Source organism: Bos javanicus, chromosome 2 (assembly GCF_032452875.1).
Source record: "Bos javanicus breed banteng chromosome 2, ARS-OSU_banteng_1.0, whole genome shotgun sequence".
NCBI lineage: Eukaryota > Metazoa > Chordata > Mammalia > Artiodactyla > Bovidae > Bos > Bos javanicus.
Window position 1 is genome coordinate 47877032 of NC_083869.1, and position 6266 is coordinate 47883297.

At 36.4% G+C, this 6266-nt stretch overlaps 1 protein-coding gene across 3 annotated transcripts in view; it reads right to left on the bottom strand.

Moving 5' to 3' along the window:
- Window positions 1–5881, bottom strand: part of MBD5 (methyl-CpG binding domain protein 5) — a 156811-nt gene extending 150930 nt beyond the window's left edge. For all 3 annotated transcript variants that reach the window (XM_061438444.1, XM_061438454.1, XM_061438434.1), the window contains exon 1: window positions 5760–5881. The gene's annotated coding sequence lies outside the window, so the exon portion shown is untranslated. The remainder of the gene's footprint in view (window positions 1–5759) is intronic.
- Window positions 5882–6266: the final 385 nt, after the last annotated feature.

Genomic DNA, 6266 nt, shown 5'->3' on the forward strand with positions numbered 1-6266 from the left:
AGCAAAAGCAGCGGTGAGAGGGACGTTTATGGCAATACAAGCCTACCTCAAGAAACAAGGAAAACACTGAAAAAACAACCTAACCTTACACTGAGAGCAACTAGAAGAAGAAGAAGAAAACACCCCAAAGTTAGCAGAAGGACAGAAATAAGAAAGATCAGAGCAGAAATAAACAAAATAGAAAAAAAGAAAACAATAGCAAAGAGCAATGAAACTAAAAGCGGTGCTTTGAGAAGGTAAACGAAATTGATAAACCTTATGCCACAGCTATCAAGAAAAAAAGGGAGAGGACAGAGAAAACAGAAAGAGAAATTAAGGAAACAATTCCACTCACCATTGCAACGGAAAGAATAAAATACTTAGGAATATATCTACCTAAAGAAACTAAAGACCTATATATAGAAAACTATAAAACACTGGTGAAAGAAATCAAAGAGGACACTAATAGATGGAGAAATATACCATGTTCATGGATTGGAAGAATCAATATAGTGAAAATGAGTATACTACCCAAAGCAATTTATAGATTCAATGCAATCCCTATCAAGCTACCAACAGTATTCTTCACAGAGCTAGAACAAATAATTTCACAATTTGTATGGAAATACAAAAAACCTCGAATAGCCAAAGCGATCTTGAGAAAGAAGAATGGAACTGGAGGAATCAACCTACCTGACTTCAGGCTCTACTACAAAGCCACAGTTATCAAGACAGTATGGTACTGGCACAAAGACAGAAATATAGATCAATGGAACAAAATAGAAAGCCCAGAGATAAATCCACGCACATATGGACACCTTATCTTTGACAAAGGAGGCAAGAATATACAATGGATTAAAGACAATCTCTTTAACAAGTGGTGATGGGAAATCTGGTCAACCACTTGTAAAAGAATGAAACTAGAACACTTTCTAACACCATACACGAAAATAAACTCAAAATGGATTAAAGATCTCAACGTAAGACCAGAAACTATAAAACTCCTAGAGGAGAACATAGGCAAAACACTCTCCGACATACATCACAGCAGGATCCACTATGAACCCACCTCCCAGAATATTGGAAATAAAAGCAAAAATAAACAAATGGGACCTAATTAACCTTAAAAGCTTCTGCACATCAAAGGAAACTATTAGCAAGGTGAAAAGGCAGCCTTCAGAATGGGAGAAAATAATAGCAAATGAAGCAACTGACAAACAACTAATCTCAAAAATATACAAGCAACTCCTACAGCTCAACTCCAGAAAAATAAATGACCCAATCAAAAAATGGGCCAAAGAACTAAATAGACATTTCTCCAAAGAAGACATACAGATGGCTAACAAACACATGAAAAGATGCTCAACATCACTCATTATCAGAGAAATGCAAATCAAAACCACTAGAGGTACCATTTCACACCAGTCAGAATGGCTGCGATCCAAAAGTCTACAAGTAATAAATGCTGGAGAGGGTGTGGAGAAAAGGGAACCCTCTTACACTGTTGGTGGGAATGCAAACTAGTACAGCCACTATGGAGAACAGTGTGGAGATTCCTTAAAAAACTGGAACTAGAACTGCCTTATGATCCAGCAATCCCACTGCTGGGCATACACACTGAGGAAACCAGAAGGGAAAGAGACATATGTACCCCAATGTTCATCGCAGCACTGTTTATAATAGCCAGGACATGGAAGCAACCTAGATGTCCATCAGCAGATGAATGGATAAGAAAGCAGTGGTACATATACACAATGGAGTATTATTCAGCCATTAAAAAGAATACATTTGAATCAGTCCTAATGCGGTGGATGAAACTGGAGCCTATTATATAGAGTGAAGTAAGCCAGAAGGAAAAACACCAATACAGTATACTAACGCATATATATGGAATTTAGAAAGATGGTAACAATAACCCTGTGTACGAGACAGCAAAAGAGACACTGATGTATAGAACAGTCTTATGGACTCTGTGGGAGAGGGAGAGGGTGGGAAGATTTGGGAGAATGGCATTGAAACATGTAAAATATCATGTATGAAACGAGATGCCAGTCCAGGTTCGATGCATGATACTGGATGCTTGGGGCTAGTGCACTGGGACGACCCAGAGGGATGCTATGGGGAGGGAGGAGGGTTCAGGATGGGGAACACATGTATACCTGTGGCAGATTCATTTTGATATTTGGCAAAACTAATACAATTATGTAAAGTTTAAACATAAAATAAAATTTAAAAAAAAAAAAGGGGGAGAGGACTCACATCAGTAAAATTAGAAATGAAAAAGAAGTTACAACTGAAAAGAAGAAATACAAAGGATCATAAGAGACTATTACCAGGAACTATATGCCAATAAAATTGACAACTTAGAAGAAATGGACCTACACAAATCAATCAATGTGATATACTCTATTACCAAATTGAGGAATAAAAACCATTCGATCATCTCAAGAGATGCAGAAAAAGCTTTCAGCAAAATTCAACCCCCATTTATGACAAAAACTCCAGAGAGGGGCATAGAAGGAACCTACCTCAACCTAATAAGTAAATAATAAATCTACCTCAACATAATAAAAACCACATACACACAGACACACACAGACACACACATATATAACAAATCCACAACAAACACAATTGTCAACAGTGAAAATCTGAAAGCATTTTCTCTAAGATCAGGAACAAGACATGGATGCCTACTCTCACTACTTTTATTCAGCATAGTTTTGAAAGTCCTAGCCATGGCAAGCAGAGAAGAAAAATAAATACAAGGAATTCAAATTGGAAAAGAAGTAAAACTGGCACTGTTTGCATATTACATGATACTATATATAGAAAATCTTAAAGATGCTACAAGAAAACTACTGGAGCTAATCAATGAATCTGGTACAGTTGCAGGACACAAAATTAATACACAGAAATCCCTTGCATTCCTGTACACTAATAATGAAAGAGCAAAAAGAGAAATTAAGGAAACAATCCCATTTACAATCACATCAAAAAGAATAAAATACCTAGAAAGGAACCTACGTAAGATTTGTACTCTGAAAACTATAAGCCATTGAGGAAACAAATCAAAGATGACACAAATGGGAGAGATATGCCATGATGCCATGTCTTGGATGGAAGAATCAATATTATCTAAATGCCTATACTACCCGAGGCAATCTACACATTCAATGGGACCCCTGTCACCAATGGCATTTTTCACAGAACTAGAAAAAATTTTACTATTTTGCATGAAAACACAAAAACACCCCCAAACAGACAAAGCAATCCTGAGAAAGAAAAACACAGCTGGAGGCATGAAGTTCTCTGACTTTGGACTATACTACAAACCTACAGTAATCAAGACAGTATGGTACTGGTACAAAAACAGAAGTATAGATCAATGAAACAGAACAGAAAGCCCAGAGATAAACACACCTACCTATGGTCAAATAATCTATGACAAAGGTGGTAAGAACATATGGTAAAGAAAAGATAGTTTCTTCAAGAAGTGGTGCTGGAAAAACTGGATAGCTAACATGAAATGAGAATACTCCCTAATACCATACACAAAAGTAAACTCAAAATGGATTAAAGACCTAATTGTAAGGCTGGATGTTATTAAAAAAATTTTCTCAGAGGAAAATATAGGCAGAACACTCTTTGACATAAATTGTAGCAATATCTTTTCTGTCTCACCTCCTAAAATAATGAAAATGAAACCAAAAAGAAAACAAATGGAATCTAATTAAACTTAAAAGCTTTTGTACAACAAAGGAAAACATAAAAAAAAGAAAAACCCCAAAAGACAAACCAACAATAGATTAATCTCCAAAACATACAAAGAGCTCATGCAGTGCAATTAAAAAAAACAAACAAAAAAACCCTTCAATCCAAAAATGGGCAGAAGACCTGAACAGACATTTCTCCAAAGAAGAAACAGAGATAGCCAAAAAGAACATGAAAAGATGCTCAATATCACCAATTGACAGAGAACTGCAAATCAAAACACAATGAGGTATATGACCTCACACTGGTCAGAATGGTCAGCAAAAATCCTACAAACAAGGCATGCTGGAAAGGGTCTGGAGAAAAGAGAAACCTTCTTTCCTGTTGGTGGGAATGTAAATTGGTAGAGCCACTATGGAGAACATACAGAGGTCCTTAAAAAACTAAAAATAGAGCTATCATGTTGTTGTTGTTTAGCTTCTCAATCACAAACAAGTGACACATTACCCATTACCATATGATCCAGCAATTCCACTCCTGGGCATATATCTGGAGAAAACCGTTAATTCCAAAAGATACATGCACCCCAATGTTCATTGCAGCACTACTTACAATAGCCAGCACATGGAAGCAACCTAAATGCCCATCAACAGATGAATGGATAAAGGAGACATGGTACATATATACAATGGAACATTAGCCATAAAAAAGCACAAAATAATGCCATTTGCAGAAAGATGGATGGGCTCAGAGATTGTCATACTGAGTAAAATAAGTCAGACAGAAAAGGACAAATATCATATAACATCGTTTATATGTGGAGTCTAAAAGAAATGATACAAATTACCATTTACAAAACAGAGTTACAGATGTAGAAAATAGATTTAAAGGGGAAAGAAAGGGGATGAGGGACACCTTGGGAGACTTGGATTGACATATACACATTACTATATATAAAATAGATAATCAACAAGGACCTATTATATAGTTCAAGAAATTCTACTAAATATTCTGTAATAACCTATATGGGAGAAGAATCTGAAAAAGAATGGATATAGGTATATGCATAACTGAATCACTCTGCTGGACACTTGGAACTAACACAATGACGTAAATCAACTATATAAAATTAAATTAAAAAATTAAAATATAAGCATTCTAGGACTTCACTGGTGGTACCAAGGAGAAGACTCCACCTGCCAATGAGGGGACAGTGGTCTGATCCCTGGTCTGAGAAAATCCCACATGCCGTGGAGCAACAAAGCTCGTATGCCACAACTACTGAGCCACTCTCTAGAGCCTGTAAGCCTCAACTGCTGAGCACATGCGCCACAGCTACTGAGCCATGGGCCACAACTACTGAAGCCCACACACTCCTGGGCCCACAAGCAATAACTACTGATCATGCACACCGCAGTAACTGAAGTCCACACACCCTAGAGCTCACAAACCGTCAACTACTGAGTTTATGTGTTGCAAATACAGAAGCCTGCACCTAGAGCCTGTGTTCTGCAACAAGATAAGCCACTGCAATGAGAAGGCCATGCACCACAACAAAGAGTAGCCCTTGCTTGCAGCAACTAAAGAAAGCCTGAGCACAGAAAGAAGACCTAGTGCAACTTAAAATAAATGAATAAGTAAATAAGTTATTAAAAAACAGAAGCATTCGGGCCAAAGAGCATTTATATCCTATTATGTCTAGTCATAATATGTATGTATATATGCATATAATAACACATGTGTATATAATAGTACATTATATATAAAATACATATAATAGTATACATATCAATAAACTCAGAAAGGCAAAAAAGAAAATGCAAAGAGGACTTATCTCAAGATGGCAGGATTACTATACATTTTCTGTTTTTATTTTTTACAATGAACAGGTATTAATTTTATAATAGAACTATATTTTAGAAGTGTTTTTATGACTTTACTATTTGGAGATGTGTGGCATTTAAGTCTATAGATGTCAGATGCTTTTCAGATTTAATAAAAATTAAGTTCATAGACAAGAAAACTATAATTATGTGAAGAATTCATGGAGAGAAAACAATTCCTACCTTGTGGAGAGAAACTGATAAAAACATAACATGTGCTATGAGACCCAGCAGCGTAATGGAGGCAGTAAATCTCTAGATGGTCTATGCCTTTATGAGTCCCTATAAAGGAGTACCTCTTCTCTCTGTAACAGAAATAACATAGACACACACATTTATTTAAAGGAGAGGCTGAAAGAAAATCATCCTTAAGTACACACTGCAGCTACATAGGCTGCCTGTTTGCAAGTGGGATCTCAAAGAGAAACAGTTGGATATATCATTTATTGGTTGTATGCCCTTGGGAAAGCTATTTATCCTTCCCATGCCTCAGTTTCCACAACTGTAAAAGGGGATAATAATAGTACCAAAGTAGAAAGATTATTATAAAGATTAATATTCTTAAACACAGCACTGTCCGGTACAATAATAATAGTAAATACCATTTATGTGTTAGGTGAGAGCTTAGTCGCTCAGTCGTGTTTGACTCTTTGCGATCCCATGGGCTATAGCCTGCCAAACTCCTCTGTC